Source organism: Chelonia mydas, chromosome 2 (genome assembly GCF_015237465.2).
Source record: "Chelonia mydas isolate rCheMyd1 chromosome 2, rCheMyd1.pri.v2, whole genome shotgun sequence".
In the NCBI taxonomy this organism is placed as follows: Eukaryota; Metazoa; Chordata; order Testudines; family Cheloniidae; genus Chelonia; species Chelonia mydas.
Window position 1 is genome coordinate 18,379,685 of NC_057850.1, and position 12,357 is coordinate 18,392,041.

A 12,357-nucleotide genomic window follows, 5' to 3' on the forward strand; every position below is an offset into this window, starting at 1 on the left:
TTTACAGTAAACTGAGTACCATGTAATTTACCATTTGAGCATATTTGGGATGGAAATAAAGCAGAGCTCCTATTTGTGCATTCAGGGTTCCATGACACTGCTCATAAGAATACATCGTTGTCCTGGTGTCCTTGGCCATAATTTCCCTACTCCACTATTGTACAGCGTCATGTTTATGGTTGCCAACATATATCCCATACTTCACTGCACTTCACTGTGTTATGTCTGGGGTTTTTTGGTAGCACTTTGAGGAGCTCTAAGAATGAATAATACTCAGTTACTGTTTTTCTAATAAAGGTGTGCTTTTGGGAATAGCACATAGGAGTAGAATTAAATAAGGTATTTAATTTACAAATCATAGTTTGGGTTATACCTTAAGCAGCTATTTTCGTATTTGGAGCTGACTCCATTTAGTTTAACTGCATAAATTTGAATGTGTTCATCTAGAGCTGGGCATAATTAGCGCTTGGTATTTTTCTGAATACCACTAACAATAAAAAAAATTGATATTGAAGTATGATTCGCAAGGCTTATTTTGGTAGCTTCTAGCTTCCCAACATTGTGTGTTTAACTTTTTCTCTCTTGGGTGTCAGGAATTGGCTATGAGTATTTTTATTCTTCATTCTGATTGGCCTTTGGCATTGTCTTTCCCCTCCACTCTTTACGCACCTCCAGTTTGACTCACTTTCTCCCCATATCAGAATATTTCTGATCTTCCGTTGATGGCTTTTAACTTTTTAGATATATTAAAAGCCACTTGAGGCATCACAATAAAACATACTGCCTGAATAGTCCACAACAATAAACTTGATGGAAATTCTTTTTCAGACTTTTTTATAACAGCTAAGCATTTCAAAAGATTAAATTCTTATTCAATGCACTATTTTTGCTGTTTTTTAATGCTACAAACAGTCTGGTCTAAAAGTAATAAAAAGAAAAAACTGGAAATGCTTAGATCTTGACATTGTTTTCTGTAGGTGGATTTTACTTCTCACAGAGTCAGAGTTTATGCCAGAAAAGACCACCACATCAGCTTGTCTATCACAGGTCACCAATACCACCCACTACCTGAATATTAAACCCAACAACTAAAATTAGGCCAAAATATTACATTTCACAGGAGACTAGACTGTTATGTGCCCAGGCAGAGAATCGGAGGGACTGAGGTGCACCAGTGTCCAAGGCCCCTGCAATGTAAGGGAAATGATTACGTGAGATATACCTAGATAGTCCTGTCCCAGATCATAAAGTACTTCTTTTCTCCTTCCCTCTCCATTTAAGAGTAGTGACTAAAGGCTGGTCTACACACAAATTTTGTATGGATTTAACTGTATCTGTTTGGAAACCGATTATAGTTTAAGATTTATGCCACCCCTATTGTGGATGCATTTGTAAGGTGCTTACTAAGTCAGATATAGTTAAACTGGTACAAAAACTGTGTAGAAAAGCCTTAAGGTGCCTCCTTCTTGGCCTTCTCTCTCAATCCTGTGCTCTCATATCCTACTATGCCACAAAGCCCATGCTGCTTTGTTCGCATTTTAAATACCCTGCTGGAAATAACCCTGAGGGCTATAGAGTAAGATCTGGTTATCCCAGATAACCAGATCTGTGTATTAAACAGCTAGATTGTAAGCTCTTTGAGACAGGGACTCTTTTCATTGTGTGTGTTCAGTTCTTTGTCTAGTGAGGCTCTAATTACTAATTGGGGCCTCTAGAAGCGAAGAGAATTCTTAATAATAAAAAATTGGAACTGATAAGAAGCCTGTTAATCCTTATCTGTCATTCACATTTTGTAGTTTCCCATCATTCAAGTTGTCTAGTCGTGTTTTAAGCTCCTTTAAACCATTAATTTATTAGAACAGTAACAAAAAGGAGTAGGAGTTCAGGGTCTCCAGTAGGCTTGGCCTTAGAAACTTATGCCTAATTACAAAATGTTACTTGAGTTATTTTAATTCAGAAAACTTCATTTCATTGTGCTTTGCCTTTATATAAAATGAAAATTGCTACCTTTTTATCAGTGTTGGGTTAGCATTTAAATGTGACTGTTGTTCAAGACTGAACAATTACAAAAGAAAAATGAAATTTAAGCAGAAATAAAACAAAAATAGGAACTATAAAAAAAACCAGGCAATTTTAAATGTACATATACTAGGTAAGTGCTGGGCCAGTTCTTGAAGCATCTTGCTTTTCATTATCATCTTTCTTTATCTGCTTCAACTGATTTGTCTATATCTTTGTCGTCATCATCAGTATCTCCTTGTTCTTCATCTGATGAATACTGAGTTAAATCTTCATCTGCCATTTTCTTCTCTAATCGTAAATTGTGATACATGGTCACCAGTTTCCCAGCAGTGGAGGTCTTCACTCTATTTTGGGTTTTTGAATGGATGGTTCCCCAAACTGACCAGTTTCGTTCTGCACATGCAGTTGAATGCTGAAGTGTTAAAAAGAATTTCTGCCACCGTAGTTAGAGCAGGGAGGACACAACCCTTTCCAGCGTGATGAAGGAGCAAACTCTTTTGATTCAACTGCTGGGATTGCACTTCAAATTGTTTTATGTCTTTTTGCTTTATAATTTGCTACCTCCATCAGAATTACTTGTTTGTATTTTCTTGAAATTGGCAAAAGCCACCACGAGGTCACAGTGTGAATGAAATACATCATCAGAAAGGTCTTGTCCCTGAAAATGTGCTCCAGATGGTAGGCAACATTATGTGTTGGAGTGATCACTTGATTTTTCTGTGATTTTATTTTGTTGTCATTTTCTCTTTAGCTTTTGTAAGTGGACTGTATTCATTCTCACAAATATGTTTCTTGACATTCAAGAACTCCTTCGTGGCATCAGACAGTGTATAACTATCATTATCCATATTCTGAATGGGCTGAGCTTATGGGTTCCAGCAGTGAAATGAATTTTGAGTTTAGCATCCAAAAGATACTGTCATCAAAAATGTGAGTGTGGATACTCGAGGGGGCATCATCCAGCCAATCGTTTTTCAACAGCAGCTGATTGAAGACCCTTCTTGCATCTTTAAGACATTTAATAGAGATTTCCTGTTGAGTGTGACATGGCTTGCTCAGTGTGGATAAAATCAAGGGCTGTACTAAGCGATGATGAAAAATGGCTTCTAGTACATGTTTGCTTTTGAAAATCTGGACAATACTTTTTACTCATGATGAGAAGTTGTCAGCTCTTTAACATCACCAGTGAAAAGCTACATTATCTGGGCAGCACATTCATAACACAGAAGTCTGGATACTGATTTATTAACAGAGCCCAGGCAGCTTTCATATTAGCTGCATTGTCAGTCACAACTGAAATTCCCTTCAATGGACCCAGTTCTCTGATTGCATTTTTAAACTGGTCAGCAATATATTGAGCCATGTGGTGAAACTCAGTTATGCATTGATTGTGGAATTACCACCATGAAGTTGATTACGTTCTCATAGTGAATGTCGTACCATCCATCAGACACTAAAGACACATGAGGAGCTTGTGCAATAAGAACACCAACTCTTTTTCACATTATCCATTTTGAGATTCAGAAGACTTCCTGTAACCATTTCCTACTTGACATTTTGTAAATTGGATGCAACTTATGAAAAAATTCTAGACTATAAGGATTTTCAACCATACAGCATTATGTATTGCTGGCATGAATAGCTCTAGCAAACATACAATCAGGTTTGTTTTTCTGGTCATTGGACATTCTGTTCAAAAACGTCGTAATACCAATTTGATGAACATCTGAAGACTTTTATTAGGAGTTTTTGATGCTCTAGCAGTTGAAGTAGTAAAATTTGTATTAAAAGATGAAGAAATGGAATTAGCTTCACTTTAATTGTTGCTCATATTACTGTTTTCATCAAAAGACTCCATGCTTTCTGATGCTGCTGCCAAAAGCAAAGTAGGGAAATGCACAGAAGAAAACAAATTTTGTTGCAGACTAATTTTCCATTTCTTGGTTTGACTGGACACACACATCACACAAATTCAGCAAGTGTTTCTCCATTCTGTCTACATGAGTGTCATACTCAGAAGAACAGAAATGTGCAGTTAGCTTTAAGTTTTTCCATGTCTAGTTAATGGATTTTTACATTTTTTTTATTTAGGCTTTCCTGGACTCTGTATAATTCATTGTCACTGTTATTAATGTCTCACTACTTCTGGGATGCTCTCTAGATTATGAAGTATCTCTTGTATTTCAATCAACCAGTAGCCATTCAGTTCTATTTCTAACTGCTGCTATCCCAGAAGATTCCAACCAATCAGTGTTTTAGGACATATGCTGCCCCTTCTTTCCAGGACCCCTATAGACTTCTAGATAACATGAAGAGAAAGGGAGGCAGACATCCCTATAGCAAACCAATGGACTCATAAGCAGGAGGAGGAGGAACAGAATAGAAAGGGAGGAGGAGGAACAGAATAGAAAGGGAGGTTCCTCTGCCAAGATGTGATGTCCTCTCATTAGCATAGAACTTTTCATATTATCAGTAATAGTTGGCTGAGGATATGTGTCATGACCGGGACAAGAGTGGTCAGATCTAGTGGTAGGGACAGGAGTTGGGAGCCAGGTTGAGTCAGGTACCGGTATATCAGCGTCTGAGACAGGCCAGAGAGTGAACTGATGATCAGGTGTAGGGGGGCATGCAGGGTCAGGTTACCAGGCGATTGGGATCAGGCGCCGGGTTACAGACAGCAATCGAAGAACAAAGGTGAGGACAAACCAGGGTCAGAAGCTGGAGACTAATCACAACCAGGGGTCTGGAGCAGAGACAGGCAGGCAGTCTGTGTTGTTGCTCAGGAAGCTCCCCTTCACGGCTTCCTTGTTTAAGTACTGGAATTGACCACTCAGGGAGCTGTGAGGGCCACCACTCAGGTCCTGCTGGCCTGTACCTCCTGCCAAGCCCAACCTCACAGGGTCCTCTCATGGGAGCTCAACTTGAGCCTCCTATGGTGATGCGGAGGATCAGCAGCTGAGAACCCCCCTGGTCCAGCCCTGCAGGTTCTAATGATATGTGGGCGGGAGGGAGGTTATGAATGGGATATTTGTTGAGGGGTGGAGTGGTGGTTTATTTACATGGGCATTTAATGTGGGTTGTTTGCTTTGAAAGTGCGGGGGAGGTGCTGGGGCAATTAAAAGCTGTGATAGTTTTGTTTAAGGAAGAGGCTTAACGTTTGGACATTTTTTCCTCTCTGTGTTGGGAGAGGGGGTTTAATGACTGTGAACCTTCCTCTCCTCCCACTCCCTTCTGAGTTAGTTTCTTTGGGGCAAGAAGCGTGATTTTTAAATTGTTTACTGTGCTTTGAAAACTGCCATGTACATTAATTATATAAAAATACATAATAAATAATGCCATTGTTCTAGAAGATTTCATGACACATCTAGAAGATGCTTAGCTTTCAGTTGGTTCACCTTTTTCCCAACAGGTGGCATTAGCATATAATAAAGGGTATTGAGCAAGACATTGAAGTAGGCTTGGTAATAGATGGCACCATGGTGCAGTCAGAAAGATATGCCACCACCTACATCTGGACATTCTTACAGGAGTATTTGACAGGTGGTCAAATAGGGGGCTAGTTATTGGTCAGATGATATTATTTGGCCGGTCAGTTGACCGGCTTGCTAAGCTTAGCCTTGCTGCCAGGCTTCATGGAATAGCGTAGGGCACATGCTATATATAGTCCAATGTATTTAACCCTCAAGCAGAAAACTGGGGAGCAAGAAGCAGCTGCAGGCCAGTTCCCAGCAGAGCAGGGAGACTAAACAGAATGTTAGATGCTTGGCTGCAGCAAACTGGCAAATTCTGTGGCAAAAGTTCTGATTTTAAGTTATACTGGAAAAATGCCAAATTCCATTGTTGTAGATTTGCATAGTCCACAGAGCTCTGGCTGAAACAATTCAGGCAGTTCACATGTCTTAGCTATTATTTCAGATTGTCCATAGAGACAGACAGATATCACTACTTTGGTTTATGCTCGCTCCTGCTTTGAGGTTATGTCTGTGACCATGAAGGCTATAAACGTTTTTTATTTAAAACAAAAACAAACAAAAAAAAAAAAAGAGAGGAAAGGTAGGGTTGTCATGATCCCTTAAACCTCTTTGTGACCTCCAGACTGAGAATCCCTGTTCGAATACAAAAGGCAGTTAACATGGAATATTCAACTGAGGTAGTGGAAGAAGCAGCTAATGTTGGTTATTATTTGTAAGAAAGAGGGCAGGAGCCAATAGCCATTCAGTAGAGGAGAAAGTAGATGCACTCACATACAAAGAGTCCCCAGTCAGGAATCAGGGCTCTACTGTACTAAACACTGCCTGTGTGTACACATGCACACGCACAAAAGTAGTCTGAAATCATTAGTATCTGATGATCCACGCAGATCTGGGTATTGCCAAGCGGGGAGGATAACTCGGATTCCTCTTTCTCCCTCCATCCCTGGCTCTTCTGGTGCTACAGTACCTGCTGAGTTTTCTTGTTTGGTACTGTTATCAGTAGAAAATATTGTAGTGTCTAGCTTGGGAGCTGCATTCGATTCAGTGGATTTCCCTGCTTCCTTTTGAGGAAGCATGCTGTTAACATAGAATCATAGAATATCAGGGTTGGAAGGGACCTCAGGAGGTCATCTAGTCCAACCCCTGCTCAAAGCAGGACCAATCCCCAATTTTTGCCCCAGCTCCCTAAATGGCCCCCTCAAGGATTGAACTCACAACCCTGGGTTTAGCAGGCCAATGCTCAAACCATTTTAGTAGTATTTCTTTTTTATATTAACCCTAAAATGTTTGATAATTGATGAAAGTAACATATAGCACAGACTAGAGCTGTGCAGGAGCCATGTGGCCTTCCTCACTGCACAGATGTAACCCTTTGATGTATTTATCAGAGGTGCAGACTCCTAAAAGAAGCATGTTCTGAGCACCGGAGCCAGACCTTCTGATGTTCTATTTTCAGAAGATATTTAGTGTATTTTAAAGCTTCTGTCTCTCACAGTATTTGAAAACTTTTGCCTTTATTTGTATTGAGAGCCTAGAGATTAATGTAATGATGGGATATGTGTACTAATGGCTAAACTAAATCTAGCAAACTCCTGTAAAAATAAATTTTGAAACCAAGTTGTAAAATAATCAGAACTGCCTGATCTATTCTGATATCTATCAGTGAAACAAACTAGCATGTGGTATTGAGCCCTTCATTAAAAACTCCCAACGTTGTAAAATGTCTCAGTACTACACACCATTGGTGTTCTATACATTCATCAGTTTCAAAAGAACAGTACCGTGGATCAGATATATATTATTCTTATAAAGCTAGGTAGCGTGTGTTAAACATCTTAAACTTAGGCTTTTTTAGGCTTTAATATTTATTAAAATGCTTTATAAAATCTAGGTGCAGAAAATATATTATTTCATAATGTATGTATGTTTTTTTTTTAACAGACGGGGGTCCAAAAACAGAGAGCAGCGCTGGCTGTAGGTAAGAATTTTAACTTCTCTATCACTGTGTAAGTGCATTGATGGGGAGAGAATTGGCCAAGGGAACTAAAACTATAAGCTTTTAAAAGATAGCAAATGGAAGAAAATTGTTAAGCTAGCATTAATTGTATCTTGAAGGAAAAGCCCCAATTGGCTACTTTGATTTTAGAAATGTACAAAGCTCATTGGGAATTACTTAGATTTTCAGACTAGAAAGGAATGACAGAAACTTATTAATGGTTGTTTGCAGTGCTATTGCAACCATGTTGGTCGCAGGGTAGATGAAAGAATATCTTTTATTGGACCAACTTCTGATGGTGGAAGATGGAAGATACAAGCTTTTGAGCTTCTTATCTTCCACCATCAGAAGTTGGTCCAATAAAAGATATTACCCCACCTACCTTTTCTCTCACTTATTCATTGTCTTACTTTTAACCTTCAGAAGGTAGGAGAGAGTATAAATATGCTTGATCTACTAATTTTTTTCATTAAGATGCACTTTATACAGTATCTTGCCAAGGAGAAAACAGATAAAGGAGTCTTTTGCTTCTGCGTTGCTCCTTCAATATCCTAACACAGTCTTCAACTTAATAACAGTGAAGGAATAAGAAGATAACTTGAAGAAAGCTCATTAAAATGGCTTTCATTTAAAGAAACATGGGCTCTGAGCATGTAAATCATTGATAGCCTTTAAAAATAATAATGACCTTCCAGGGCAGTGTTTCTTAAACTCTTTGGAAGACCAAACAAAGAGAAAACTAATTGCTTCAGATCTTTGCTACACACTAAAAATGCTTTCTTAATGTGGCTCCAGTGGCATCTGCTTTAGGATCTTTCCTAGACCAGATGTTTTACCTTCAAAACAAGCAACATCTTTACCACCTTTTTAAGATTCTGTGAAATGGGGTGTGCACTATAAATACCCTATCTTTTTAGCTTTTTATCTTGCAGTCATATAAGTTAGCACATAAAGCATAGTTGTATTGTACCTCCATGTTTATCTGGTGTTGTGCCCACAGAGGCCCAGCAGTGCTGGCTGTCTCTTAACTAGAGATGCTGAAGAAGATACCAGTGGCACCGGATAGAAGAAGAATGAACCTTACCTCTTAGTTTTGATGCAGCATCAAGAAAGTGTTTGAATCATGGGGTGGGAAATTACCTACATCTGTCCTGTCTGATTAGTGTTGGGAGTAGTGTCAAGAAGTCTCTTTTTACCAATTAAACTAATTGTCTTATTTAAGGAATAAGAATGTAGGGGGATAGGAACATATTTTATGAGATTGTTCTATATAGAGAAGTGTGGCACTGAGGGATTTAAGTCACTTTCTTAATGTCACATGGGAGGTCTGTAGCAAAGCTGGGAATTGCCTTGATTGCCTGGGTCCTGGTCCAGTGCCTGAACCATAAGTCCATCTTTCCTTTCCATTCTTCAGCTTCAGTTAAGAGTTCTTACTAGTAACACTGTAAAAACATAGTCACTAGTGAAATAATTGATTGGTGCACAGTGTAATATAGTAATGGCGAGGAATTTAACTAATTTTTAGATATCTGCTTATTTCAAATGTTAAGTGTTCATCTCAACTCTTGGGAGACTTCAGTTCAGTAATGTGTGACCATGCAAGTAACTGCGTGTTCTCACACCATATTTGGTAACTCATCTGTGCCTAGCTTCCTGCTTTTCTTTTTTTTTTTTTTCCAGTTGTTGACTTTTATAGTCTCTTCTCCTCTTGATGGAAAAGAGCTTTTTATGTATATACATTGTCCACACATCTAAAGGTGGTTAAACCTTTTTGGGTTTGCATACTTGTCTCACATTTTTTTTACAAGAAGGTTTGATTTTTCACTGACACCTATAAATCTAATTTTAAGTGCTTTGTAGTGAGATTCCTGGCAGTTCTGATATTGGCTGTCTCCTCACTAAAAATCAGATATCCAAAGCAGGGAATATTTTCATAGTCTACAAGATCACAAGTAGGTGGAATTTAGGATTATGAGGAAATAGTAATATATGTAGGTCAAGAGAACTTTCTCAGTGTTTGCTTTAGAATGTGTGCAGGGAAACATAAAGAAGTTTTTTACAGAAGAAGTGGTATAAACTGCCCCTTATGGTAGTGACTTGGCACAGTTCAAGGACCAGACTCCTAGCAAGTGAGCTGCCATACCAAATCAAGAACAAAACCTCTCAAACTATAATGAGGCAAGTTAATACCTATAGTATTAGCCAATAACTATCTTCTTGTCAACTGAAGATAACAGAAAGTGAAAATGCCTATACTTGATCTTGGCAGTTATGACAGTGGGGAAAAACACAGCCTATGCAAGATCTAAATGTGAACATAAATTGCCTTCCTGAGAGTCTAAAATACAAATATGAACGTCCAAGTGTTTGTTTCCATTTAATTCTACTCTTTTTCAAAGTTTTCATCTATTTTAATCAATAAAACACTGGCTTCCTTTGGAGATGGAGTCTTTCTTTTAGAGCTGCAACCCAAATTTAAAAAGTGGAGCACTGTTGGGCCAACATTTTAAAGGATCGCTGTTGTCCCTCTAGCTTTTGCCCTATTTATGGATGCAAAAAGTCTGATCCTCAAAATCCTCATATTGAGTCCCCCAAAGATTTGTGGCAGCTATTTTAGTGTTTGAAAATCTCCAATTTTGACTTTGGGAATGGAAGTAATATCCTCCCAGGAGCCAAAAGTAACCTGCTGCCTCTGTCAACAGTTAACATAGCTGGAATCTATCATGATGTATTGGCTCAGTCTCATCCAAATTCTGCCAAACAAATGGGACTGCACTCAATAGGTATTCTGGAAATGGAGATCCCCTACAGCTCAATCTGATGGACTTCCAATACCAAAATTGAACTGAAGTGCTCTTTCCTTGGAGCTGTCCTGTGTATTTCCCTAGTTAACTCTCATAGGTTGATAGTTAAATGTATAGAAAAACAACTTTATATCTTTCAAATACTGAATGTGTCATCTTTACTGGCTGATATGCAAAACAAACCTGAGGACTGGGAGCTAGAATATGGAAATAGGCATTTACATAATTAAATAGGTAATTATTGATAATTATCACAGTCATGACCATTTTGATCTGTGATGGTTTGTGGTGGTTAGAGTGAACTAAGGGTTTCCGTTTATTTTGAAGAATCTTCTGTTTTGCTGTAGTTTTATCTAATACTTTTTCTCTAGCTACAGTGCATAGAAACAACACATTGTTTGCATTACTTGATCAGATGACAGGATTAGTGAGCCATTATGGACAGAGACCTTCATGTACTTTCCAGTGTTCGAATAACAAATATTTTATATTAACTGAAGCAATATGAATGTTCAGGTCACAATCTAGCATCAGGATAGCTGGGCACTTAGACTAGCATTTGGGTGGGGAAATAAAGTTAAGTCTACTGGGAGTTTTGCTGATTCCAAGAAGGTATGATTGGAATAAAAGTTATTAAATGACTCCTCTCCTCTAGATAAGTGAAATTCACACCAAAAATGCAATAAATCAATAGATAATAGACCTCAGAGTGAAAATATTTGAAATATTTTTTTAAATGATGTATTGAGGCAAAAAGACTTGTACGTTTTGAAACTTTAAATGGATAAATCTATGATGTGAAAGTGTTTGGTTTTTTTTAAGGGGTGCTTAGTGCTCAATAAAGGTGCTAGACTGACAGCCCTGAAATAGAAAATCCTGTATTGCTGCTGTAAAACACAATAAATATGCATAACACTTTATAAGGAGCGTAAGACAATCCTTGCACTGAGAATTACAAAATTTAGCCACAGAAAAGGCAAGCTTTCCCACCTCACCCCTTTTGTGGAGGTGTCACTTCTAAGAGTGAAGAAGGTATTCTTAATCACTTAATGTATGGCCTTTTGGCTAACACTATAGCTGTATCTACCAAGTATGTAGTGTGAGCTCTATAACATTGGACACCCATCCCTTAGAAAATATACTAAACCCATCAATTTATTTCAAATAATCTACTGAACAGGCCTGAGGTAATGATTTATCTCATTGGCTATTAACCTGATCTGGATCAAGAGTGAAGGTCTGTATCCCGGTCTAAATCAAGGAGCCATCCAAAGCACCTTGCGAAATTTTTAATGTCTTGCAGCTTTATTTACGTGAATTTCTTGTTACCTTTCCCATGACTGTGTAAAACACTAATAGAATGAAGAAATTTTAAGCGTCTCTGAAAGGAAACAAATATATTAATGTCACAAGGTGGTACCAGTGATTAAGGTTTGAGGATCTTGGTTGTCACAGTGTAAAGTGCAGAAGAAGAGGAACTGCATGCCTGGGGATATGCAGAGAAAAATCTACTATGATAATTGTTTCTCTGAAGTTGTGATGAATATTTCCCTTGATCTGCAAGGTCAAGTTGTAAATGAATGACCTCTACAGGTGGAGATGAAGTACTACAAGATAATTTTTAGATGAAAGATTGAAACCTGCTTGCAATTGAATGTAAATATACTGTAACTAAGATTGGTGGTGTAATATTATTAGATTGGGCATTGACCTGGGCATTGAACTCAACTTTGAAAAATTGTTTCCTTTTTTCCATTCATTAATTCTAAGAATTATTTATATCTGTTAACTTTTAGTACAAACTGTTTAACTTAATAAGGACTGGCGAATAACTTTTTCATCTTAAAAAAAATACAACTTAGAAATATTTTACATAATCATGATGCAAATATAAAATTAAATGCAAAATGTGTGCTTGGAACATCTAACAAACAAAGAGATCTGGAGGTAAGATAAAGAGTACATCCTTTAGCTTGTGTCCTTATGAAAAGGAAAAGCACATTGTTAATAGTCAAGTCTGTATTAACCCTGGACTTACACACTCCAAGATGAACTGCACCCA

At 38.0% G+C, this 12,357-nt stretch overlaps 1 protein-coding gene across 8 annotated transcripts in view; it reads left to right on the top strand.

Moving 5' to 3' along the window:
• CYRIB (CYFIP related Rac1 interactor B) overlaps positions 1-12,357 on the top strand; it is a 154,368-nt gene that overhangs the window by 85,725 nt on the left and 56,286 nt on the right. For 4 of the 8 annotated variants that reach the window (XM_043539096.1, XM_037892011.2, XM_043539099.1 and 1 more), the window contains exon 3: positions 7,437-7,473. The exons of 3 other annotated variants lie outside the window; for them this stretch is intronic. The gene's annotated coding sequence lies outside the window, so the exon portion shown is untranslated. The remainder of the gene's footprint in view (positions 1-7,436; positions 7,474-12,357) is intronic. One more of the 8 variants, XM_043539097.1, reaches the window with a different exon arrangement.